This window comes from Chrysemys picta, chromosome 10, assembly GCF_011386835.1.
Source record: "Chrysemys picta bellii isolate R12L10 chromosome 10, ASM1138683v2, whole genome shotgun sequence".
Lineage (NCBI taxonomy): Eukaryota > Metazoa > Chordata > Testudines > Emydidae > Chrysemys > Chrysemys picta.
Genome location: NC_088800.1, coordinates 50,135,266 through 50,163,247, shown reverse-complemented (window position 1 = coordinate 50,163,247; position 27,982 = coordinate 50,135,266). Strand labels below are relative to the sequence as shown.

The window sequence follows — 27,982 nt, the reverse complement described above, 5'->3', positions numbered from 1 at the left end:
CAGGTCAACAAGTCCCATTTGTTTTGGAAGCTCTGGTTTTCTAACCCTCTGCTGCAAACAGAACATTTTAGTTGCAGGGATCTGGAGTCCTTATGTGCTGACATGGCATCAGCTCCACTTGGTGAGCTCAGAGACAGCTCAGGCATCCGACTGTTCCCAGGGAAGGACTTCAGAGCCGCCTTTGACTCAGGCACCTGCTCACTGCATGGGAAATACCAAAGCCACCCCAGGGCACGGCGTCCGACGGCTCGGCGGCACTGTGCGCAGAATTGGCACAGGAGATGCTGCTTGCAGGAGTACTGTGACTCCTTGTTTCCAAGCATGACTCTGGAGGAAGGGGAAATCAGGATTAGGGACATGCTGGTTCCCCTTTGGAATCGATTTGAACATGAATCCACTCAAGTCCTAAGGATTCCCATCCATCTATACATAGCCACACCCCCCACCATCTGCGCTCACAAGGGGAAACACAGAGAGAAGGGGAATGGACGTGAACCCCTTCCTGGCTTGGGTAAGCTGCTCCCCTTCCTCCTTGTCTGGGGCAGCGGGTGCTTCCCCTCCTGTTTCGGTCTGCGTTAGCCCTGCATATACACAGCTAAACACCTGTGGATCTCTGCCTAGGCTAGGGCTGCCACCTGCGAGGTTCAAAAAATGGGACCTCTGAACCATTTCATCCAGGACAGCTTCCTCAAAAACAAGACAATCCTGGGAAACTTGGACAGGTGGCACCCCAATGTAGACCTGAATACACACAGGCAGGCTGCTTATATGGATACATCTCAACACCCCTGCATACACACAGGGCAATTCCCAGTTATACCCCTGGATGATGGGGTGGGCCCAAACAGCAACATTTGGGTCTGGATTGACATCAGCTCCCAACTCCCCCAACGCCCATGGGGCCTGGACCCAGCGTACCAGTCTGCCACATCATAGAGACTGACTGCAAAAGAGTTTGCATCCATCTGAGTCCCAGCTCCCTCCTGAGGCAGCATTTTGGACCAGATCAGGGACACATGTGTGAGACTCTTCTCACCCAAGATGGCTGCCTGGAGTCCCTTTGCCCCAGCCCTCCGGAGACCCTCTTTGGTGGGACAGGGAGGCTGTGAGAGGCCTGCTCCGAGAATCACCAGCACCTGGCTTGGTCTGCTCCAGCTCCCTCAGCTCCCCTGGAAGTGCTGCCATTGTAGGGCTAGGAGGGGGTGCCAGGTGGAGGGGCTGAGTGTCTCAGCTCCCTCATTGCCCAGAGCCATGCTCACACGGAGCCAGGAGAGTCAGCACAACACCAGAGCTGCCTCCTCCAACAGCATGTCTCAATCTCACTTCCTAGAATGCGTTGTGTCCGCGGGTCTCACCCTGCTTTACAAAAGCTAGTAAGCAGCAGCAGCCCTGCCCCTTTTACCGATGGGGGGCTGAGCTGCAGAGAGGGGAGGGGACCTGCCCCAGCTCACCCAGCAAGTCAGTAGCAGAGCTGGGATGAGAACCCAGGACTCCTCACTCCTTGTCTCCTATCCTCACTACTTGGCCACACTGCCCAGCATCACTCTATTTCCACTGAGGCTCTTCTCCTCACTCCCTGCCCCATGCAGAAAAATTCCCTTTCAGGCTTGTTACCAAGGAGGGAAAAGCAGAAAGCTTAGGTCTCCTCTTCCAGATGGCCAAATTGTCGCCCCCCTCTGACCTAGGAGCCTACTGTTGCAATACTCCAGTGCTCAACAGTAATGGGCCAAACCTTCAGCTGGCACCAGTGACACTGCTGGGGCATTGGCCATTATTGCAGGGTACTGGGGTCTTTCTTAATAAGGATCTTCCAGTTCTTACTTTCTTTCTTTCTCCCCCGTCTTCACAGTTCCCAGCTGTAGGCAATCCATGCAAAGTGTCTTCGCATTTCACACGTGCGTTAATAATTTGCCAGCTGTGCTACAGAGCAGGATCATGGCACACAGAGTTACGGGCCTGAGAAGGGTTGGGGAAAAGATGGATGGCAGAACAAGCACCCGCCTGGTGGCTCGTGACACGGCATGTTGGAGGCAATGCGGGGGGACCTGCGGCTGGGAACTGCAGACAGATGTCCCCACTGTAATAAGCAGAAAAGCTCCACAAACATGGTCCTGCAGACAGAATTACAATGGGCTGAATTAAACTGTGCTGAGTCAAAGTGTTCTCTGCTAGGGAGCAGGGCCACCAGCAGCTGTGGCCTTGCAGCTCTGATAACAAGCATACAGTAAGCAGCCCTTACCACCCTGTATCAGCTCAGTATCACTTTGGAAAGGCTTCCAGCCTTTCCCCCGCCCCCGGTAATTCCCCCCCTACCCCGCCCCGGTCTTCTTTCTGCTGCTGAAATGCATCTTTCTGTCTGTGACAGGCCCTCCCCTTCCCCATGGCAAAGGACTGTTCCTGCCACAACCTTGCCAGGTCACGCCACAAAGCCGAAACGTGCACTAGCCTGAGCCTTTGCTTGCACGTGGCCAGGGGATGCACCAGATTACACTTTCTCTCCCTGTGTTTGTACAGCCATAGTGCAGCTGCTTTGTGCTGTGGTAAGGTAAGCAGTACATGTCCTGTGTACCTGCAAGGGAGACAGTGACGCTTTCTCACGGTGCCCAGGGCTGTGTCCCCTTGTTACCGCCCTGCCTCCAGAGAGAGGCAGACTTGTTGGTGCTTAACGGGGTGTCAGCTCCCTGACCCACCAGCCTGTTAGTCACCCAAACAATTTCCTCAGGGTGCTGTCAGCCCTTACTCTGCCTTGCGGGTTAACAGTAGGTGCACCCAAGGCCCTTGAAAGTACTCCCCCGTGTACTCAGCCTCTGTCACTGGACACTCAGAAGGTACCAGGTTTGCTTTTGCCAAGGGGACAGTGTACCCACAAGCTTGTTTGATTCAACTGAGAGTCAGCTCTTATGTACCATCACAGCACTGAGATACATTTATAATGCAAACAGTCATAAGTTTATTACCAAAGGCTGAGATTTAAGAGATTGTGAATAAGGATAATGATGATAACGAAAACGATTACATATAAAACAGAAGGTATAACATGCATCCTAGAGTCTAAACTCCACTTTAACAGGCTAAAACCACTGGCTAACATCTCCCAGGCTAAAGCAATCTCTCAGCATCTCCATCCTACAGGGCTAGGATCCCCCTCTCATGAATGCAAAAAACACTGTCCTTTTTGCTTCCTCATAAGAACAGCCATACTGGGTCAGACCAATGGTCTAGCTAGCACAGTATCCTGTCTCTGACAGTGGCCAAAGGGAATGAACAGAACAGAGCAATTATCAAGTGATCCATCCCCTGTCATCTACTCCCAGCATCTGGCAGTCAGAAGCTTAGGGACACCCTGACCTTGTTGGCTAATAGCCTATAATGGGGTTGCACTCATCTCTTGAGAGTGCCCCCTGGCTGAGTGTGTGTGCCTGCATTCTCTCTCTACCTGTTTGTGGTGGGTCTTTGGTGACTCAGCCCTCTGGCCGAGTCACATACAGTCTGTGTGATAAAAGCAAAGCAAACCCCTTCTGGGGGCCTATTTCAGCACCCTCTGTAAGGTCCTTCGATAACATAAGAACGGCCATACTGGGTCAGACCAAAGGTCCATCTAGCCCAATATCCTGTCTTCCAACAGTGGCCAGTGCCAGGTGCCCCAGAGTGAATGAACAGAACAGGCAAACATCACGTGATCCATCCCCTGTCACCCATTCCCAGATTCTGTCAAACAGAGGCTAGGGACACCACTCCTGACCATCCTGGCTAATAGCCACTGATGGACCTATTCTCCATGTAATGGACCTATCCTACACCTATCCTCCTCCTCCTATCCTGAGGCTCGCTCTACAATCAGTCCAGCAGGGCCTAGCATAATACCCTGGTCCAAACTGTCTCTCAGCCCCTTCTGGACTCCCTCAAATTACCCCTGCTCTTTAAGCAGTCCCGACCCTGGTGTGGGGCCATGTCCCCCAGGGCTCCCTCCTTGGAGACTCTCCGCCTCTCTGGGTCTTTCTGGGCCTAGCTCATCAGCTGGGCCACTAAAAGATTTCAGTCCCCCTTCTGGGGTGCATCAAAATCCAGGCAACTTTCCTGGTGGCTGGGGGGGGACCCGGGCCTGCCCTCTATTCTGGGTCCCATCCCAGGCACCCTATAGATAGCTGCCATCTGGCATGTCCCTTTAAATAAACTGTGTTGCTGCTACAATTTCCTGGGCTACTTCCCCATGGTTCCAGCACATTCTTCACCCTTACCTCAGGGCCTAGCAAAGAACTGAACTCTCTCTGGCCTTGCAGCTCTTCTAATACTAGCCTGCTGGACCTTGATTAGCTGTTTCCCACACAGTTGCTCTAGGCAGCTTGGAAGACCTCTCTACTGCCCTTTTCTGGGATGGGGTGTGGCAAGGCCACAAGGTCTCCAGCAGGGGGCCTCAGGGCCTAGTCCAAACCATAACATAGCCATTGATGGACCTGTACTGCATGGACTCATCTAATTCTTTTTTTTAACCCAGTTACACTCAGTGAAGGATAAAATGGTGCCCTTTTTGCCTTCTACTTATATCCCCAAAGTTCATAGCCTTTGCACGCCAGAGACAGGGCAACTCCCGTGGTTCCTTTCCTGGTGTGCTGGCTCCAAGTTGTCTTCATGCACTGATGTTGACACCATATGCAAAATGGATTTCCATTATGTTGACTTACAACACTTAATCTACATATGAGCCTAGGCAGATAGGTGAATATATACATTCCTTGTCTGGAAAATCCTGTTTGCCAACCCTACCTGGGAGACAGACTCTAAAATAGATTTTCAGTACTGTCATGGGGTGCTCTACTCACCAGTGGAGCGCCTCCTTGTGGCCACAGCTGGGAATTATCAAAGGCCTGTTCCTGCAATGCCCTTCCCGTGGGGGCTCATTCCACCTCTCTCTATCTGGACTCAACTGCTCCCTCTTCCTGGCTTGGCCCTCTGGCCAGGTCACTGTAGTGTTCCTCTTCTGGGGGCGTGTGTATCAAAGTCTCTCTGTATCAGCTGTCCCAGGCAGTTGTTCAATTCCCCAGTGACTGGTTGGGGAACCTGGGACCGTCCTCTTCTCTGGGTTCCAGCTCAGAGCCCCTACAACCAGCAGCTAAAGTCTTCACTGTCCCCCACCTTGCTACTGATTCCCTGGACTGCTTCCTATGTTACATCTATCAGGCTCCTTCTCCACCCTTCACTGGGTACATCCTTTCCCCTGGGCCAAATTCCCTGCTCTCCCTAGTCTCAGGGAGAAGGACTGCAAACCTCCTCTCTGCAGCTCCATTCTGCCCTCAGCTACCTGGCTCTAGACAAGCCACACCTGTTCCTGCCCTGGTAAGCTTCATCCTTTAATTAGTCCTCATTGCTCCATGATTCCTCCTCCAGGTGCAGCCTACAGGATTAACCAGCCCACCTAGCCACCTTAACCCTTTCAGGGCTGGTGTGGGATGAATGCCCATCACAAGTACATATACCCAGCTCCTTAAATATCATCCATCCATCTCGCAATGATATTAGGGACCATTGTGTCACCACCTTTCCTTTGCTACCTTCAAGACACTATTCAGGGAGAAGTCTCTGTCAGCAGTGTTTTAGGTGTAGTGAACTTGTCAGGCCTGGTAGGAGTTGCTCACACCCTTGAGCCTCCGCCTCATAATTGCTGCTGCAGAGTAGTGACCCACCAAAGGGCCTCTGTGTCCCAGCAATTTCCCCTCAATGTGTACTGATCTGGGCCCCATCCCCATAGCATCTCAGCACCTCACCATGTTTAGCATATTTACCCTCACGCCCCTGTGAGGCAGGAAAGCGTCATTGTCCCTATTTTACAGATAGGGAACTGAGGCAACTGAGGCACAGAGTGACCAAGGCCCAGAGCCTCCAAGGTACTCAGGCAATTGCCATCACCCAACACCACAATCACCTTCAGGGGTCATGGAAATCAATGGGAGACAGAAGCCTAAACACTTCTGAGGATCTGGATCAAGTGACATGCCCCAGGCCACCTAGGGAGTCTGTAGTAGAGCAGAAATGTGAAGCTAGGTCTCCTACGTTCCAGGCTTGCACCCTGACCATTAGAGCCAACATTCGTCCGGCAAGGAATGATGCTAGTGATTCAGTAGATGGTGCTTTTTCTCCCTCGGAGCCAGTGCAGGGGAATTATGATGAGCTGTACACCTGAGGTTAGTGAGGTTTCTAAGGATTCCCTGACCCTTTCTCTGGTGTAGGAGTGTTAGAACTGGTGTTCCAATGGAGTGTAAGTCTACACTGCAATTGGGGGGTAGCACTGCAGCACACAAAGACATACCCAAGCAAGCTTTGATCTAGTTAGCTCAGGTACTAATGGCAGTGACATCATAGTAGCACAGACTTCAGCACAGCCTAGCCACCTAAGTAATTACCCAGGATCCAGCATGCTTGCACAGCCTATGCTGAAAGCCATGCTACCGTGGCTTCACTGCTATCAGTCTCTGAACTCGCTAGATCAGCGGTATGCAACCTATGGGACGCGTGCCAAAGGCAGCATGCAAGCTGATTTTCAGTGGCACTCACACTGCCCGAATCCTGGCCACCGGTCCAGGGGGCATTTTAATTTAATTTTAAATGAAGCTTCTTAAACATTTTTAAAACCTTATTTACTTTACATACAACAATAGTTTAGTTATATATTATAGACTTATAGAAAGAGACCTTCTAAAAACGTTGAAATGTATTACGGACACGCAAAACCTTAAATTAGAGTGAATAAATGAAGACTAGGCACACCACTTCTGAAAGGTTGCCAACCCGAGCTAGATTATGTCTACATCTGCTGCTCTATGTCTACACCCGCTGCAATCACACCTCCTGATGGCAGTGTAGACATACCCACAGGTGGGGAGCCCATTTTCTACCTATCTCCCACATGCAGCTGAAATTGCATGTGGTGCTCCTGTGTTCATTGTGTGACTCATTATGCAGGGGAGCTGTTAAACAGCAGTGGTCTTTCACCCAAGAGGTGGCTGCATGTCACACGCAGGTGAGGGGATTCCCTGGCGTGCTGGTGTATCCAATTGATGAATGAGGGAATGAAGTCCAATCATGATGTTGTGGGATGGCAATACAGGTTTCATCAGCATGATTTTGAGATGGCACCAGGACTGCTGAGTGGAAAAGCCATGCTTCACTTACACCTGTCACTTCAAATGGGAGTGGACTAGCGAGCAGAGCGGAGGCACTGTGAGATGCTTTGGGATGAAATGAGTTATAGCAATATAATAAAGTGGTGTTATTATGAGTCCAAAGGGCCAGCACAAGCCTCTGTCATTTTAATTAGCAGGGCCCAAGAGTATGCAGAACCAATATAACAACCAAAATGTAACTGTGACCCGGAAATTGTCATGCAGCAGATCGGTCTCTAATGGCTCCCATGGGGATTGACTCTGGGCCCTATGCTATTTAACTTGATTATAAACACGTCACTGATAAAGTTTGCAGATGACAAAACTGGGGGAGTGGTAAATAATGACAAGAACGGGTCACTGACTCAAAGCGATCTGGATCGCTTGGTTAGTGGGGCACAAGCAAATAAGATGTGTTTTAATTTGGCTCAATGTAAATGTATACAGCTAAGAACACAGAATGCAGGCCATGCCTACAGGACAGGGGACTCTGTCCTAGAAAGCATCTGAATCACCTGGATCGATTGGTCTTCAGCTGTCGTTAAGACTGCGCCGATCACAACACGTCTACCATTCTTCTCGCATTCTTGCCTTTCTTCTCCACGTTTGTCCGAAACGTTTAACAATGTCATCTTCCCATTGTCTTGGAGGCCGACCAGGTGGTCTTTTCTGTTCTCACGGGTACCACTCAGTAATGATTGCGATCCACCTTTTGTCCGTGAACCGTGCTATGTGGCCCGCCCATCGTATCTTATACACCACTGCGTTCTCTAATAATTTCATTTGGGATACAATCCAGAAGGGAAATTCCCAGCATAGCTTGTTCCATTGCCCTTTTAGCTACCAACAGCCGCTGTTCTTCTCTCTTCATCAGTGCCCACGTTTCACTGCCATACAGCATGGCTGGCAGCATTGTTGAATTGAAGATATTTGTACGTGTGGTCTTGTCAATTTTTCCTTTGAGGACGTCCTTGATGGAATTAAACGCTCACCATCCTGCCCGAATCCTTCACAAGAGTTCTCCGTTCATGTCTTGGCGCATATTAACTTTTTGGCCCAAATATACGTACTGTTCCACTTCTTCAATTTCTTCTCCTGTTACCATTATTCGGGCTTTTCTTAAGACATCTGATCGCATGTATTTCGTTTTGCAATGGTTCATTTTCAGACTGACCTGACTGCTTTTCTTGTCGAGTCTTCGTAGCATGCTCTGCAGTTGGTGGGTGCTTTCGGCAATTAGTACGATGTCGTCCGCGAATCTGAGATGAGATAATCATTCTCCATTTATATTAACACCACTCCTCCAACTGATCTTGTTCATAACCATTTCAAGGCAGGCAGTAAATAGTTTCGGTGAAATTGTATCTCCTTGCTTTACGCCTTTCTCGATTGGGATGCTGAGGGGAGTTTCAAGAAGGGTAATATCTGTTGTACATCCAGTATTCACTTCCTTCAACAAACTGATGTACTGCATATTAATGCCCTGCTCTGTGAGCGCCTTTAATATTGCGTTGAACTCGATGCTATCAAAGGCTTTTTCATAGTCGACGAAAGCAATGCACAGCGGGAGTTTGTATTCCCTCGCTCTTCCTAGAAGCTCGCTAAGGGTAAATATATGGTCGATTGTGCTGAAATTTCTTTGAAATCCTGCCTGCCTGTTCTCTCGGCTGTTTTTCATCCAGACTCTACGAGAGTCGGTTCGTTATCACCTTTGTAAAGAGTTTATAGATATGAGAGAGCAGGTATATAGGGTGATAGTTCTTAAGATTTTTCTCGATCCCCCTTCTTGTACAGCAAGATGGTATTCGACTCCTTCCAGCTTGATGGTATTTTTCCTTCTTCTTCCAGATATCAACTGAATCTTAAAGCGAGGGCCTTCCAAAGTTTTTCGCCTCCTGCGGAAATAATTTCTGACGTTATTCCATCTTTGCCGGGAGCTTTTCCCTTCTTCATCTGGTGTAGTGCGCTTTGGACTTCAGTGACGATTATTCTGACTCTTGGAGCGTTGGGAGAGGGACGTTGATTCTTGATTTGAACAGTTCTGTATAGAAGTCCTTGCAGACCTCCTCCATCCCTGCTCTGTCAATTACTGTCTCTCCATCCTTGTTCTTCAATGCTGTTACACTCAATCTATACTGCGTCAATTCCCGCTTGCATCTCCTGAGGGTCTTGCGTGCTTCAGCTGTTTTAAGGAGCTTTTCTTTCCGGAAGTTCTCAAAGTCGTCCTTCAGTTTTTGCCGTATAAGCTTGCACAGAATGGAGTACTCTAGGTTGTTATCCGAGCTCCTTTTCATATTTCTCCGCTTCTCTAACAAGCTTTTCGTTTCATTTGAGATTCTTCCCTTTGCCTTCTACATCTTTTCAATTTCAGCTGCTTTTATGCAACGTCTCAGCTTGTCATCAAAGATACTATAGTCCTCATCACACTTTTCCATCTGGCTCCAGTCAAACCCAGAAATTGCTTTCTTCAGCTTTGCTTCATTGAATGTCTTCGGGTGCTGTTTCCTGTTTGCCATCTGTAAAGCTCTCTTTTCCACTACTTCATCGAAAATCAACTTCGCTCTAAGCAGGCGATGGTCACTGCTGGTGTTGAAGGGCTGCACCACAGAGACGTCTTGAGCGATGTGCCTTTTATTGACTAAAATATAGTAGATTTCATTCTTACTCTTCGCATTTGGCATGATCCATGTCCACCTTTTTGCAATCTTCTTTTTGTACCAGGTGTTTGCCATGTACAGTTCTTTCGTTTCTGCCATCGTTACCAGCCTTTCTCCTCTTTCATTTCTTTCGTCGCTGCCATATCTCGCTATGAACTTTTTGCCAGCTTTCCCTCGCCCGACCTTAGCGTTGAAATCTCCCATTGTGACAGTGTAAGTGAACTTTTGGGCGAGGGCTCTTTCGAGCTCTTGGTAGAATTCTTCTACTTCTTCATCCTCACTTGCACTTGTGGGAGCGTAGGCCTGGATGACCTTGAAGATAGCTTTTGACTCCATCTGAATATGCAGCACACCAATATGTGATGATATTAGCTAGCATGATATGACTTTCGAAATCCAGTCCTTACTGACGATAAATCCGACTCCTCCAATGTTTCTAGCACCATCTCCCTTTCCGAGCCTCACAGCGCTTCCATCCTTCCAGTTGACTTCCAACTCCTTCTTTCATCGGGTTTCACAGATACCGAGGATATTGCATCTTATCCTTTTCTTCTCCTCCATCAGATGATTTAACGTTTCCTCCCTCGCCAGCGACCTACAATTGTAAGTACACACAGCGAGGGTTGTCCTTTTCCATGTTGGCCTAGCACCTGACATTTTTAGCAACCTCTCGTCGCTCAATTTCCACTCCACCACCGAAGAACGGTTTGATGACACGCAGGGAACTAAGACCCATTTACTCGTGTTGTTTTAGCCATTAACTTTAAGCCATCCCACTGGCTAGGCGGGCAAGCATACGTACCTCCTCAAGCTTAGCTAGCCTTCAACCTCTAAGGAGAAGGAAAAATGCTCTTTCCTCTGAGAGAGCAATCCCCCTCTTTGGATTGGATAGTCCAACACCTTTGTAGCATGGTCAGACCTACCAGGGCATATGCCCTGCTACCATAGTTGTCAGACGGCCAGGGTCACCGCTGCACCATGATGAGGCGCTGAGGTAGGATTATGCAGCGGTAAGCAGTGACTGAAAAAGTTTTGGGGGTCATAGTGGATAGTCAGCTGAACATGAGCTCCCACTGTTAACGGGTGACTTGATCACAGTCAATATCTATGTAGGGAACAAACATTTAATATTGGGCTCTTCATTCTAGCAGAGAAAGGTCTAACACAATCCAGTGGCTGGAAGTTGAAGCTAGACAAATTCAAACTGAAAATAAGGCATACATTTTTAACACTGAGAGTAACTAATTGCTGGAACAATTTCCTAAGGGTTTTGGTGGATTCTCCAGTACTAGCCATTTTTAAATCAAGATGGGATGTTTTTTCCAACAGCTCTGTCCTACTGTGGGGCAGGTTTGGCCTGTGTTATACAGGAGGAGGTCAGACTAGATGATCACAATGGTCCCTTCTGGCCTTGGACTCTATGAACTTCCAACAATACCAGAGACCTAGTCCCTGCTCCAGAGAAGTTACTGTCCCTTTAAACTATGGTGTAACCAGGCCCGCCGACAGCAATGCTGGGCTCCAGGGCAGAACAGTCAATGGCCCCCTAGAAAGGGATGGCTGAGGTTTACGACACACAATCAAACAAAGTACAACTTTCAAGTCAGGCTTCTTTGTCTTGCTTTTCTCTCTGTTTCTGGGCTCCGGACTATGTTTGTAGTGCAGTCCATACAAAGGAAACCTATGACAACATGAGACAACTTTTGAGGTGCATAAACTATGACCAACATCAGTGGCAGCTTTGTGGCGATTTGAAGGTTGTTGCTCTCTTGCTTGGTCTGCAGACTGGATACACAAAGTACTGCTGTTTTCTCTGCGAATGGGATAGTCGTGCAAGAGATTCCCACTACATTAGGAAAGATTGGCCACTCCGACAGTCATTGGAGCCTGGGAGGAAAAGTGTTCAGCATCCACCACTTGTTGCATCAAGGAAGTTTTTGTTACCACCCTTACACATCAAGCTGGATCTGATGAAGAACTTTGTTGAGGCCATTGACAAAACACAAGCAGCTTTCAAGTACCTCTGTGGAAAATGTCCAAGGTTAAGTGAAGCTAAGATAAAGGAAGGTGTCTTTGTTGGTCCTCAGCTTCGTGAACTTCTTCGAGATGATGCATTTGACCATGCACTGCGTGGCAAGGAAAAGACGGCATGGAAAGTCTTCCAGTTAGTGGCAATAAATTTTCTCGGAACAACAAGGCAGACAACTACAGGTTGTTGGTGGAAAACCTCCTCAAGGCGTACAAAAGCCTTGGTTGCAACATGTCACTAAACATACATTTTTTGCACTCTCATCTAGATTTTTTTCCACCGAACTGCGGAGCAGTGAGTGACGAGCACGGCGAGCGATTTCACCAGGACATTGCAACAATGGAGATCAGGGCAAATGGAGACCATCAATGCTTGCAGACTATTGCTGGACAGTGACAAGAGATGCTCCATTTAATGAATACAAGAGACAAGCCAAGAAGCGCCGAGTAGACACTGAATAGGACTAAACTATGTACATATTAGTTTTTTGCCTTTTGTTTCATAATAAATTTTATTTATATAACCCTTTTGCTGATTTTTAAAGTGTTACATAAACAGGACAGGTGAAATATTATCATGTAAAGCAACCATAAACACATGAAAAGATCTAGGTTTACAATTTATGATTAAAACTCTACTATCTACACAATATACATAGACATAAAATGTAAAAACTTAAATATCTTAGAAACAGTAGCCAATCAGTTGTTTTAATTGTCATATTTGAATTCAGCACATCAAAAATCATAATAAATAGCACATTTTATTTCTGAAGCAGACGACTTCTCAAAAATTGTAGACCAGTGTTATTATTATCTAGTCTGACCTTCTGCATAGCTCAGGCCTGAAACCCTCACCCAAAGGCATCACTTTCACATCAACCAGCCATAACATACACCAGCCTTGTGCAGCATTTGAATCAAGCACTTCTTGCAGCCCAAACAAGAGCCTTCCACTTAGGCCTGTAAGCCACCTGCAGATGGTGTGCTCTGTAATTTTACCAGATGACTGCTGGGTGGACACTGCTCCATGCTCCTGCGATGTTCCAAATATTAATTTGTTCAAGCAGAGCGGAGGGGGGAGGGGGGGGAGAGATTTGTTCATGAAACCATTGGCCTGCTCTTTCCTTCCCATGTGGCAGCCAGTCAGGAGCTGAGCGTGGTTCATTGGCTGGGCTGATGATTGTGCTTTGGGCTCCATAGACTTTCTAGCAGCACTAGGGTTGCCAACTTTCTAATTACACAAAACTGAACACTCTAGCCCTGTCCCTGCCCCGCCCCTGCCCTGAGTCCCCACCCTCTACTCACTACATTCCCCCTTCCTCAGTGGCTGGCTCTCCCACACCCTCACTCACTTTCACTGGGCTGGGGCAGGGGGGTTGGGGTGCAGAAGGGGATAAGGGCTCTAACTGGGGGTGTGGGCTCTGGGGTGGGGCCAGGAATCAGGGGTTCAGGGTGCAGGAGGGGGCTCCGGGCTGGGGCAGGGAGTTGCGGTGCAGAAGGGGGTGAGGGCTCAGGCTCGGGGTGCAGTCTCTGGGGTGGGGCCGGGGATGAGGGGTTTGGGATGCAGGAGGGGGCTGGCCGAGGGATTCGGAGTGTGGGAGGGGGCTTCAGGTTGAGGCAGGGGGTTGGGGTTCAGGACGGGGTGCAGGCTCTGGGGTAGAGCTGAGGAAGAGGAGTTTGGGGTGCAGGAGGGGGCTCCAGGCTGGGGGGTGGGGACAAGGGATTCAGAATGTGGGAGGGGGCTGTTGGTTGAGATAGGGGGTTGGGGTGTGGGAGGGGGTATGGGCTTTGGGCTGGGGGTTTGGGCTCTGGGGTGGGTCCGAGAAAGAGGGGTTCAGGATGTGGGAGTTGGGTCTGGGTTTGAGCAGGGGGTTAGGGTGTGGGGGGGGTGAGGGCTCCGGCTGGGGATGCAGGCTCTGGGGTGGGGCTGGGGATGAGAAGTTTGTGGTGCAGGAGATGGTCTCTGGGTATGGGGGGTTCAGGGCTGGGACAGGGGGTTGGGGCTCTGTTTTGGAGGGCGGGCTTACCTCGGACGGCTCCCAGTCAGCGGCACAGCTGGGCTAAGGCAGGCTCCCTGCCTGTCCTGACTCTGCACTGTGCCCTGGAAGCAGCCAGCAGGTCCAGCTTCTAGGTGTGGGGGCCAAGAGGCTCCACACACTGATCTCGCCTGCAGGCACTGCTCCCCCAGCTCCCATTGGCCATGGTTCCCTGTGGCCCCCCTGTGCCATTCTGTACTTCGTGGGAACACCCTACATCCCCATGTTCATCCTTATAATATGATTGTGTGGTATCTAATGCAAAGTTTGTCATGTCGGGTGTCTTCAGAAGGCTCATGATGTACTGAGCATTGTTGTTATGGTAATGTTATAGTAATCGCTGTTACAGCAATATTATAATAATGTTATAGGTTGTAATTTCATGATTATAGTTATGAGGCTGAAAATGTGTCCTCATGGCTTAAAGCAAGCCCAGGAAAAAACTCTTCAAGAGCAGAGACACAGTTAACACCTCATCAGGGTATGTATGGGACAAACCCAGCCCAGCCTCACAGGAACAAAGGACACTGGCCTAGGCAACAACAAAGGATCTGTTGAATATCAGGGAGTAGCCGTATTAGTCTGTATCTACAAAAACAACAAGGAGTCTGGTGGCACCTTAAAGACTAACAGATTTATTTGGGCATAAGCTTTCGTGGGTAAAAACCTCACTTCTGAAGAAGTTTTTACCCACGAAAGCTTATGCCCAAATAAATCTGTTAGTCTTTAAGGTGCCAAAGGATCTGTTGGACTCTCGAGTGAGTCACCCCCCTTTCTATTGTCAGTTTGGGACTGTGATGAGGTAATGCTCACCTGACTCTGAAGAGGGCCAGGGGGGAAAGCCAGGAGGGAGAGACATTTGCCATGCTCTTCCTCTCTCTTCCACCTCTGTCTACAGACATCACCACCAAGCGCCTGAAGCACTGATCAAAGGGGAGAGCCTGGCTGAAGGGCAACCAGCCAGCCTGTGATGAGAAGCATCTAAGTTTGAAAGGGCACTGAAAGTGTTAAGATCAGCTTAGAATGTGATTTGCTTTTATTTCATTTGACCAAATCTGACTTGTTATGCTTTGACTTATAATCACTTAAAATCTTTGTAGTTAATAAATTTGTTTGTTTATTCTACCTGAAACAGTGCATTTGGTTTGAAGTGTGTCAGAGACTCCCCTTGGGATATCAAGCCTTGTGCATATCAATTTCTTAGTTAAATTGACAAACTCATATAAACTTGCAGCATCCAGCGCGCATAACTAGATACTGAAAGACGGAGATTCCTTGGGTTGTATGTAGGACTGGAGATATTGGCTAGTGTCATTCGGTTGCACAATCCAAGGAGCAGCTTACATGCCAGAGGCTGTGTGTGAACAGCCCAGGAGTGGGGGTTCTCACAGCAGAGCAGGGTAAGGCTGGCTCCCATAGTCAAGAATTGGAGTGACCTAGCCAATCACCGGTCCAGATAACACCAGAGGGGAACATCACACCCCACACCTAGGAGTCGGACATGCTGGCCACTTCCGGGTGCAGCGCAGAGCCAGGACTAGTAGGGACTACCCTGCCTGAGACCCACAGCACCGCTGACTGGACTTTTAATGGCCCAGTGAGCAGTGCTGACCAAAGCCACCATGGTCCCTTTTCGATCGAGCGTTCCGGTTGAAAACCGACACTTGGCAACCCTAAACACCATTGTTCTAATCCCTTCAGAACTGCTTCAGCCATTTGTCTATCCAACAAGGGATGTACCATGCAGCAGGGAGCCCTGAACAACAGGACCAGTTCTAGGGTCCCATTATTGGAGGGGACGTGGGTATTTTGAGGGCCCTGGATGTGGCTATTTGAAAAACAAACAATCTTCCAGGAGTCCAGGGGCTACTTAGACTTCTGGAAAATCCTGGAGTTTAAGTGGTTAAATAGGTAACATTTGGCTTCTGGTTCAGTAGTTTCCTGAGATTTATCATTTCTAGAAAGGATGATGATTCTCCAATCTGTTGTTTAATACAGGATAAAGCTGTACTTATTTTGGCCTTTCTGACAATAACTTGGGCCCCTTGACGAACATCTGGGGAGGGCAAACACCCCCTTTGCCCTCCCAGTAGTGCTGGGCCTGCTTAACAAACTGGTTTTGCTGTAGTTATTGAGGGACTCTGATTGCATGATGGTGCTAGGGAGGAAGAAGGAATAAGAAGCTCTCTCCTGCCCCCACACGTGGGTTGCTTTCACCTTGGCAGAAGGCCCATCCCCTCCCAAAGCAGGTGTGTAGGCAGTGGGGGGCATGTATGAAATCTTCGGTCCCTCTCCACTTCTCCCTGGTTAGAGCTGCTGAGCTGGGAAAAGCAATGTGCTGGTGGCCCTGGCTTGCAGCACACAGAGGTGGATTAAGCTTTTGTGGGGCCCTCGGCCCTAGCAAGTGGGGGCCCTCCATACCCCTTCCGTCTGCACTCCCCCCAGGCTCCTGCTGAGGAGTGGAGTTGCGCACAGGGCTTGCCCTACTCACTGGCAGGAGCACCGGGCAGGCGGAGTGGGTTGGGTGCGGGGGTGCCCATTTTTCCAGGGCCCCCCCAATTGGCCAGGACCCCTGGGCACAGGCCCCGTTGGCCCAGTGGCTAAATCACCACTGTGAGCACAGTACTATCCCTCCACCTCCCAGAGCAAGACAATAGCAGGCCAGGGATCCTTTCACCAAAGGGCATCTGTGAGGAACACTGTCCTCCAGAGCTACTTCTTGGACAACACAGGGCATGTCTTACTCCTTGGCTAGGGCTCGGCTAGAGGCATGATCTAGTCCTACATATCCCTGGTGAATTCAGTAAGAGGACAGTGTCGCCCCTGCCTTGCCACTAGAGTTTTGTACTGTTGTTACTCACCACCTCCCATGGGTCAGGAGGGAAATCCCCCTGGGACCACAGGAGGGGGAACAAGATGTTACACTGCATGAGTGTCTCTTATGCAGGGATCCCAAATGTGCCATTAACTTCCTTCTCTCCTTCTCATAACACAAGAACTAGCGGTCATCAAATGAAATTAATAGGCAGCAGATTTAAAACAAAAAAAAAGGAAATATTTCTTCACACAACGCACAGTCAACCTGTGGAACTCCTTGCCAGAGGATGTTGTGAAGGCCAAGACTATGACAGGGTTCAAAAAATAACTAGATAAATTCATGGAGGACAGGTCCATCGATGGCTATTAGTCAGGATGGGCAGGGATGGTGTCCTAGCCTCTGTTTGCCAGAAGCTGGGAATGGGTGACAGGGAATGGATCACTTGATGATTACCTGTTCACTTCCTCTGGGGCACCTGGCATTGACCACTGTTGGAAGATAAGATATTGGGCTAGATATACCTTTGGTCTGACCCAGTATGGCCGTTCTTATGTTCTTTTGCTATGTCTCTGGCCCACACAGCCACAGCATCTGAGCCCCTCACCATCCTTAATGTGTTTATCCTCACACACCCCTGGGAGGTAGGGCAAAGCTGCTATACCATTGTACAGCTGGGGAACTGAGGCGCAGACAGGCTCAGGGGCTTGCCTGAAGTCACCAAGGAAGTTTGTGGGGAGCCCTTGAACCCCAGCATCCCAAGCTTCCCTGTCAGTAATCCGCCTGTCTCCTGCCTGTTGCTGCAATGCAGCTCTCTGCCTGTGACTGTGGGCTGTAATGAGCCCCTTCCCGCCCCATGGCAAAGGCCTGTTCCTGCAATGCCACCGAGCTCAGCATGCACTAGCACCCCCAGCCTCTGCTTGCCCATCAAAAGGGTGTTTCAAGCACAGAACAGGCAATCGGGTGATCTGAGTGGCAGGTGCCCAGCTCTGGCATTGACTTACCGTGTGACCACAGGCAAGTCATGTTCCCCCTCAGTTTCCCAGAGTGGTCGTGAGGACTAATGGTCAGGGTGTGCTTTGAGATCCTCCTATGGAAGGACAGGGTACTGTTAGGCTTTCTGGATCAACTCCACAAAGGAGGTTTGGAGCCTAAATACCTCTGTGAATCTGGGCCTTGGTTTCATGGATCACAGCCCCTCACTTCCCCGAGTACCTTCCCCTTCATGTTCTGACTTGAATCCAGTCCTGTCCCAGCACCAGGATCCCAGCAAAGTGCTGAACACCAAAGGCATCTGATCAGCTGAGATGACATCAGAGAGCTAATGAGCATGGGGCCAGATCAGCGGGGGTGGGGGCCCTGGCAGCAGACGAGGTGAGAGGACAGTACAACAATTCATTTGTGTTACCAGTTCCCGTAACCTCCTCCACTCTGCCCGATGCTGTGCTGAAACTGGTATTCTGAAATTAATCAGTGTAATTAAATTATGGCATAGCTTGTCTCAGCCTCCACATGCAATGGCAGCTGGCCAGGGACCTGAGTGAGGAAGTTTCTGGCTGTTAATTTACAAAATAAAATAAGGCAGGCTGGCTTGTCTGTAGAGCTGTTCCAAGCTGTGGAGTCATCTATTATACAGAGATACCCGCTGTCTGTAGGGAAGCATCACAGCACCTTTCATACTACTACAATCACATCTGTGCAAGCCAGAAGCCATTCCCGTGATGATGCACCCAGCACTACCTCGCTACAGCCCCCTTTGTCCAGGCCACCAGTCCAGCACTGGGAGGTGGCATGCAGGAGATGCTACTTATGGCAGATGGCCCCTGGTGGAAGATAGGAAGAGACCAGAAATAAGGTGCCCATTTTTCACAGTGAGGGTAATTAAACATTAAAACAATTTACCTAGGGTTGTGGTGGAGTTTCTATCACTGGCAATTTTAAAATCAAGATGGGTGTTTTTCTAACAGATCTGCTGGGAATTAATTAATTCAGGGAAGTCCTGTGGCCTGTGTGGTACAGGAGGGCCCTTGTATGATCACAGTGTTTCCTTCTGGCCTTATAATCTATGACTCTATGACCCTCAGGTGATGTGCATTGTAGGGACGGGGGTGAATTGGTGATACCAGCTGATGTTCCAGCTTGTCAAGATTCTGAGCTCCTTGGGACAGGGATCATCTTTCAGTTCTGGGTTTGTATAGTGCCTGATACAGCGGGGTCCTGCTCCATGGCTGAGGTTCCTAGGCACTATGGTAATACAGATAATACATCCAACAATAATAGCAGCCTGATAGAGACAAGAAATAGCTTCCCTGGCAATTAAGTCCTTAACTGACTGGTGACTGATCTTTGTTTTGTTAGGCGTGTACATGGGCCCAGGGATTTCAACGGTGCCCTAGAATCTTTTAATGCATGCAGTGCTTCGTCTGTCTTCGAGGCGAGTAAGACACAGCCTTGAAAGGGAGAGTTCCAATGGTCTGTTGTACTTCTGCAGGAATCCCTGGTGACTGGAAATAAGGTGAGTTTTTAGTCACAACATTAACTACTTTATTAGTGCCACTAATACCAATTTGTAAGTAGACTGCCAGGATCAGACGGGCCAACAGTCAGACACTATGGGTAGATTGGGGCGACCAACCGATATGCTGGGGGGTTGCACATACATGGGCATTTGTGAGACCTCTGCTGTGTGTCAAGCAGCAGCTGGGTTCCATGCAGTACATTCTCCCTGCCCTGGGATGATTTCAGCCCTGGCATCATCCCAGAAATGCCTGTTGAGTTCCCCAGCCAGGTGAATTTGGTGCATGGGTCAGGGTGACAGTGCTCCAGGGCTGGCGGGTGTGGTGAGGAGGTGGCAGGTGGTGCCTTGTTGTTATTGCTGTGCATCGTACAGAGAGGCAAGGCATGTGATACCCATCAGGGGCCAGCCTATCAAGGGGTGTAGCAGGAGCTGAGTGGCAGCCTAGTGGTTCTCGTTCATGGGGCATTTCCAGAGGGGCTGCGGCACCCCCACTGCCCCAGCAGTGAAGCGTTTTAGTCAACAAGCAGTGAGGCGCCATGTTGGTTGTAGCGTAGTCCAGTGCTCTCAGGAGTTCCCAGAGGCTCCTTCCACCAGTTACCCTGCATCCCAAGCCTCTCCATGCCCCATGCATGGCAGCTGCCCGCACGCCTTTCTTTGCCATGTGGTATAACTTCAACCAGGATCATATTTGCAGATGACACCAACTCCCCAGGCCAAGAGAGCCAACCTGGGAAGGGGCTGGGAGATACCAGAGCAGTGGGGGCTGGGAGAGAGGAGGGGGCATCCTCGGGAAGGCCCAGTCTGCACAAAGACAGGGGAGGATGTAACCAACAGCAGCAGCCAACTGCACTGAAGCCACTTCAGTCTCCTGCCCCTTATGTGACTGCGCCCTCAGGTAAGAGCCCTGGCATTGCTGCTGGGGAGGGAAGTGAGCTGGGAGAGGAGCTGGCCTTCCAAGAGGATCCCAAGTCAGCACAGAGCTCAGGGGTAGCCTATTCTCTTGCTGTTACTTTCTCACACCCAAGTCCCTGTGGAGGGTAGGGGAGGAGATCTCTCCAGACCTGTCTCCATGCATCCTACCTCAGATACACACCCTCACAGACCCACTGGGCCATTCTGCATATGGCCAGTCACTTCCCCAATGCTCTCCTGCCAGGATGAGCCCCTGGCCTAACCAGCAGAGCTATCATGGACTTGGACCTCGAGAGAAATGTTTAGCCTTCCAGGATCTCTACCAATACCCTCACACCAGTCTAGGGCATGAACTATCACAGCCAGGAGCTCTGGTTCACAGCAGAGCACCCAGAGATCAGCATGCCTCTTTGCTGCATAATCGTGGGCACTTCATCCCACCCACCACCCAGCACCAGGACACAGAGGTAGCCCTGACCTCCAGGGGAATTGGGGCCTTGACCTGGAGCACGAGAATAATTCAGCTTCCAGAGTCAATGAATCCTAGAATTCTCACATTGTTGCCCAGTTGACCCCGAGCACTAACCCTGGCCTCACTGGCCTGCCCCTCCCTGGAAAAGGTCAGAAGGGAATTTGGTCTGTGGGTTAAACAAGGAGTGCAGGCCTGTTCCCACCCCAGGGGTATGGGCTCCTAACTCAATGCCTGGCCTTTGGCAACTCTTTGGCAGAGGGCACTATATGCCCAGTGTTGTTATAATTGGCACAGAGGTCCCCATTAGGGACTCACTGGACACATAAGATGGCCAAGCCCAGCATTTGGGATCTTAGGTCCATCTGTTCTTGACCAGACCAAAAGGCCAAGGGGAGATTTAGGGAATTTGCCCACTGAGGACTCAGCCAGCTCAGCCAGCCTGGGAGCCAGTAATTCCTTTTCAAAAAGCAAAGGGCGTTTTAAGGAATCGGTACTAGGTCTCTCTCTCTCTCTCTCTCTCTCTCTCTCTCTCTGCTCAACACCTGTTCTGGATCACATGTGATCCGGGGCAGGGAGGAAAGAAGGACAGGCCAAGGGAATGACATGGCTTCCACCTTAAACCAACTAACCACCCCCAACACATGGCACGTCCTCCATGACAATAATTCCATTGGCCATAATCTGGAAATCCCTCCATTTTACAGATCCAGTTCCCCTCCAATACAATGACAGACACAGTGGGTGGCACCTACCAGGCTGGGATCAGATTCCTGGCCAGGAATCTCTCCAAGCTCTTCCTCAGCTTCATCCCCAAGCAGGTCCTGGGAAAATAGCCCCAGGACACCCGCTAGCCCAACCAGATGAATAGGCTGACCCTGCGCTTCCAGGTTCACAGTCTGATCCTGTTCCTGGGACTTCACCACGGAGTCACCCACTGGACTTGATCATCAGACAGGTCAGGTTCAGGCTGACACCCTGGGCAATGGTGGGCTCTGGGCTTGGGCAGTGCCAAGTGCCTGCTCGATTTCCGAGTAGCAGGGTCACAGACAGGGCTCACTGACAGATTTGTGGTTTGTAAGCATGGCTTTGCAATCCAACTGTGTGAGGTGCTCAATCCACCGCAGCACGCATGTCAGAGAATGACAAGAGAGTGGAGCGTGTGGGAAACAAAGGGTTAAATGTCAAGGTAGCTGCCAGTGCATAGAGGGCACGTGGGAAGTTTGTATGGAGAAGCCCCAGAAGATACAAGGACAGGGAATTGTGGAGAAAGCAGTGGAGGACTATCTACACTTCAGCCCAAGTACCTGTGCTTTTGCTGTCACCACACTGCAACATGGACATCAAGGGACAGGTCACAGCTCAAGCCATGCATCTGACCACATGTGCCAGATGAACTCTCCAGCTTGGAATCTACTACCTCAGACATGCATTTAAGGCTGTGCGTGTGGACTGTGGGGGTACGGGTGCCTTCACACGCTCCACTCACAAACAGCCGGCAGTATAGACATACCCTACACCCCCCGAGTAGCACTAGCCTATACGATGGGCTAAGCACCCATAGGTAGGACTCCTAGGTCCTCCTTTACCACCCACATTTGAAAACTGGGCCCCTTCAGCCATTCACCACTGGGCTTCACCCCCATGGGTCCGTCAGTGGGTCTGGATAACATCACTGAGGGGAGACACACCCTCATAAATCATGGGAGCCTGTGAGCCTGATTCTAATCACCACCCCCAGGACAGCACCACTGGAGATTCAGCTGGGTCCTGCTCATGTAAGTGAGCCGTGACTCTGGCCCAGCATGTGGAAACCCAAACAGAAGCAGCCGGCCCCCTCCTTTAAACCAGGGACTCTGACACGCCTCTGTTCTGATGCCAGGAGCTGTCTCTCCTCTGAGACGCAGCCTTGCTCATGCACTGGCTGCCTTGCTCTGTAGCAGCCACAGATTCCAATTCCTGTGTGCTCCTTACTCTAGTGGTTTATTTGCCAGACACTGTGGCTTGGCACATGCCCCGGTCTCCTCTGTGAGTGTGCTAGTGGCCCAGGGTAAACAAACAGTCTTTTTGTTATGGCTGCTGCCTCTTGCCACTGCAGCTGTCTTGGCTGGCCCCATCCTGCATGTAGCATGGCTGGGGTGGTTAGGTTTCACCCCTGTGGTCATTGTGGAATCATCTTCTCCAGCTGCTTGTGGAAAATGAAATGGAAACAACAAACAAACAAGAAGCATGTACAGCTTGGCTGGGTTTGTTCACTGAAAACAGAGATGGCTGCTCTGTGATAAGCTGCTACCAAAACCATACACTCAAATGAAGTGGCATGGGAAGAAGGAGAAGACCACGGAGCTGCAGAGTGCTGGGCTGATGAGCAGATCTTCTGGTGGAGAGAGTAATCTGTTTACAGCTCCTTTACAACTACCTCCAGAGAGTCCTGGGGAGGTAATCAAGGTGGTCTAGAAGGATCCCCATTCTTCTACTGGTAAGATATAAAGCTATGGTCCTATGGCAACTCCCACCCCCACCTTTACATTCTACCTCCCCAGAGGCCTCTTTCAGCTGGAGACTGTGGGCCTTAACCCATGAAATGCATTGAAGCTATCCCAGTTCACACCTCTGCAGGAACTTTCACACTGAGGCCCCAAGATGTTAAATGGCTTGTCCAGCTCCATACCCTATCTCCCACCACTTGGAGCTTCTATGCTGTGGATCAACCCCAGCCGGAGTAACCTAGTTGTTGTGCTTCTTGGGATTTGACTTTTTTTCAAGCCAGCCTCATGTTAGCATGTGTAGCGATTTAAAATATAAACTTATTCCATGGAACCAGCATCAGTGATTTTAGCAGCCCTGGCGATTTGGAAATTGCTGAAACAGGCCAGAGACAAGGTCATCGTCCTCATCCTGCCTCCCCAGTGAGCAGTGTAGTTTAGTGGTTACAACAGACAACTTTATTCCCAGTTCTCCCACTAACTCATTCTGTGACCTTGTCCCCTCTCTGTGCCTGTTTCCCCATCTCTAACATGGGGAATGGGACAGTACCTGCCTCCCAGATGGTTAGGGAGCTGTACCTATCTGTCACTTACACATAAGAGGGAAACAGGGGTTAAACCCAGTTCTCCTAAAGCTGATGCCCATGTCAGGGGTGTGCTTAGTGCCAGCAGCCTTCTCTGAGCTGAATGCCAGTTGCTGTCCTTGCTGCAGTTTGACCCTCTCCAGGAGAAGCATTAATTACCCTGCAGATGCCAGAAGGGATTTAAACGTCACCTGTTCCATTTTCCTTCCATAGTATTGAGCAGCCCCATTCTTCCAAGCTCCTCCCAGACCAACCGCCCTCCCCAGCGTCATGAAACCAGTTCTTGCCTCAGATCTCAAACTCCAGCACAGACTCAGCTGCCACATCTCCCTGGAGTCACAGGAGCTCATCTCATTCCCTTCCCCCAGAGACCCATGCTCAGACTTGTATGAGACCCCCTTTGGCCTGGATCGAGGGTTGTGCATAGCAAAACGGGTGAGATAGCTGGGGGCTGGCGCAAAGGGTGTGAAACAACAGGCCTTATCCTGAAAAGTGCTGAGTGCTCTGCACCCCAGTGAGAGCTGAGTGCTGTTAATACCATGCAACATCTGCACCAGAGAGCTGAGCCATTGGTAACTGAACTGGTGGGTCAGCCCCGGCAGAAGCACCCATGGAGCAGTATGTCCATACTAGTGTTGCAGTTGCAGGTGCAGTTTTACCCTGTGTCCATGCCGACTGTCGACTACACTGTGGTTGCATTGCATTCTGGGTACCGATCCAGTAGTACCAGGCACAACTCCCTGAAGCAGTGGCTTCTGGGAAATTTCAGAATGCCTTCTGGGATGTTCCATTCGGGGTATGTGGCTAATAGAAATATCGTGAAAGGCTTGGTGTGTGGGTAGATGGACGTCTCTGGGAGGCAAGTATAGGGAGGTCAGGGTGGAGGGGGTAGAGGTAAGGTTGTTTGTAGAAATTAGAGCTGAAATTCTAGACAGTCACACGGCGAAGCGGGCTAGCTCTTTTCCTCCCGTGTTGCACACAGGAGTGGAAGTATCCCTATTCTATAGCACTGGAAACACCTAGTGGTGAAGGGACCCTGTTCTATAGCACGGGAAACACCTAGTGGTGAAGGGACCTGGTCAAGGGCACAGAGCAGTGGCAGAGCTTCCTGAGCTGGGGTTCTTGATTTCAAGGTCTGGGCAGAGCAGGGTTGAACCTCCTGTACCACCTGGCCTCCCAACAGGACACAGCCTGCTGGAGAAAAGGAAAGAGGCACGTGAGGGACAGGAAAGGCAATGGACAGACAGACAGACAGGTGCAGAGACAGACAGACAGGGTCTGCCTGCATTGCAGCTGGCAGTGAGCCTCCCAGCCCGGGTAGACAGACTCATGCTAGCTGGGCTCGAGCTAGCGCGCTAAAAATAACCGTGTGGCTACTTGAACTTGGGTGGCAGCTCAGAGCCCACCCGGTCCCTGGTCTGAGCACAGTAGCTACATCTCCGCCCAAGCCATAATAGCACACAGCTGTGTTTAGCTCTGCTATGAGTCTGCCTACCCGGGCTGGGAGGCTCACTGCAGCTGCAGTGTAGAGATAGCGGGAGCCAGGGAGGAGGAATGGATGAAAGAAATACACACCCTAGGACCAGATTCTCCCTCGTCAGGATACAGTTAACTTCCACTGACTTCACTGGTATTCCAGAGAACAGGATCCCGGGCCACTGAGCGAAACAGAGAGGGGCAGAAATAGAGAGCACGGGAGAGTCAGAGATCTGGAGAACCTCAAAGAGAAACCTGCAGGTGCTTAGGCTGGCTAGCCCTGTGGTTAGCACTCAGGAGACCCAGAGTCCATTTTCTGGTCTGCCACAGAGGCTGTGTGTGACCTTCCGCAAGTTACTTAATCTCTGAGCGTCAGCTCCTCGCTGCTAAAATGGGGCAAGCCCCTTTCTCCCACCTCATCTATGTAAATTGTAAGCCCTTAGGGGCTGGGAGCATGTATCTGTGCAAGCACCTAGCACAGCAGGCCCCTGTTGGTGCTACTACAGCCCTATAATAATTGCCAGGGAGATTTGGGGAGGATGAGAGGCAGCAAGAGAAGGTGGAAACACACGGGATCCTGTGAAAACAAGACTGTCTGGCGTGTGCAAGTCTCACCTGCTGCCATGGCTGAGCTGTTGGAAAATTCCACCGTAAAGAACGGAAATGCACATTTTTCCCCTCCACTTTCCAACTGGCTGCAGTCAAGACGGAATCACATTTGCTTCAAGAAGACAGAGGCTTCCTCCTCAGTTACCAACAGACCACAGGCAAGGCTGAGCCCAGGCACCCTGGGTCATTCTTCACAAAGAGGAAGAGCACCCTCTCCTGTTCATCCACAGGAAGTGACTGGCAAAGCTCAACCAGATGCTGTCGCGTTCAAAGTCACCAATTTTAGAAAAACCAAACAAATGCCCAGATGTGTTGCCATTCTAATGAATTCAGCGCAAGAAAGTTTAAAAATCTGATTTACTTTTCAAAATATGTGATGTTTGTTTGCTTTTGGCATCTCTTTCAACATGGGCAACAAAAATAAATATATAATATAATGTAATATGATTACCAGTAAGAACATATCACAATGTTCACATATATCTGAGCATCTTAGAGCTCTTCCAATTAAAGGGATGAGGTCAAATTAAAAATGTATTTTTGTATTTTATAAAATCATAAATTAGATTAGATGTGTGTATGTGATATATATATATATATATGTAAAATATATGTATGTGATATATATATATATAATATGTAAAATAAGTGTAATTCATACACTATAGTTTATGTATATATACATGTTACATATGTGTACATATCTGTGAGTCTATATATATATATATCCTTTCCCACACCTGAAGAAGAGCTCTGTGGAGCTTGAAAGCTTGTCTTTCTCACCTACCAAGGTTGGTCCAATAAAAGGTATTACCTCATCCACCTTGCCTTCCTGAGACCAACACAGCTACAACACTGCAAACATATATATATATATATATATATAAGCAGAGTCAGGATGAGCTCTACCCTGACATCTGGTGGTGAATTATGGCGAGTGTGGAAAAGAACTCCAGGGGCTGATCTGGTTTGCATAGGCACACCCACTCGCCTGGCATGAAACAACAGCAACTCAAAGTGGTTACTTTGGCTGGTGTGGGATCCCCAGTTTCTCTATTATTGGGGCAGGAAGAATAAAGTTTTGTTACCCTGATTCTGTGAATCAAGGCCAGTGGAACTGTTGTATGACAGAAGGACTGAGTGAGTCCTTCACCATTACCTAAGTAGCACTTGCTTGACAAGGGGCATGGGTTACAAAAGCCAGTGAATGGAGAGAGGATGGGGACAGCTATTTATACCTGATGGTATGGGCCCTCTTTGAGGGTTTGAAACACCAATTGCACTATCTCCTCTCTCAACTGTTGAATGTCAGAGCTAACTTTGATTCCATTAGGAGTCTAGTTACAGGCTGCTGAGCTGAGTTCACTTTGGGCCAATGGTGCACTAGCAGTGGGGCTCCCCTACTATATGAGCTGAAATTGCTAAGAGCTGAAATCACAAAAGAGCTAAAGTTATTAAGAGCTGAGATCACTGAGACTGTGTTAACTAGTGGGGGAGCCTGAAGCTATATTGCTAAGTGGCTGGTGGAGCAGCTAGCAGAGTGGAGCCTCACGGGGACGGTTGGAGCGGAGCTGAGCGACTCACAGGTCAGTGAGCAGGGCGGAGCGGCTGGAGAAGCAGCGAGCAGAGCAGAGCGGAGCCTTGTGGGAGCGGCCCAAGGAACAGCTGAAGTGGAGCAGAGCTGAGCGGCTCACAGGTCGGTGAGCAGAGCGGAGCAGCTGCCAGAGCAGTTTGTGGACGGCGGGAGCGGCTCACGGGACAGCTGGTGGAGTGGAGTGGAGCGGCTCATGGAGAAGGCTGCGGCGGAACCCCATGGAGAGGCAGCCAGTCGGCCTCGGATCACGTAAGGTGCCCCTTAACACCCTGCGTGCCTTCCCCCCTCCCCCCCCCCTCCCGCTTGAACTCTGGGGCTGCACTGAAAAGGGACAGAGACTTTGGAGGGTTGTTGGACTTTTGGGACTTTGGTGATCCTTGGGTTGCTGGACCCAAGAGACTTTGGGGTTGTTGGACTTTTGGGACTTTGGTGATTCTTGGGTTGCTGGTTTCAAGAACCAAAGGGAAAGGACACAGCCCAATTTGCTGGGGTGGGTTTTTTGCTCATGAAGCCTGTTTGTGTTGTTTTTCCAATTTAATGCTGATGTCGTTTACCTCATGTTATTAAACATTTTCTGTTACACTCAGACTCCGTGCTTGCGAGAGGGGAAGTATTGCCTCCTAGAGGCGCCCAGGGGG

General features: G+C 49.8%; 1 long non-coding RNA gene across 1 annotated transcript; it reads left to right on the top strand.

The window, feature by feature from the left end:
• LOC135974014 (uncharacterized) lies at nt 1-27,982 on the top strand. Its single transcript, XR_010591126.1, has 2 exons — nt 1-511; nt 19,055-27,982. It is a non-coding gene; the product is annotated as an uncharacterized LOC135974014 (long non-coding RNA).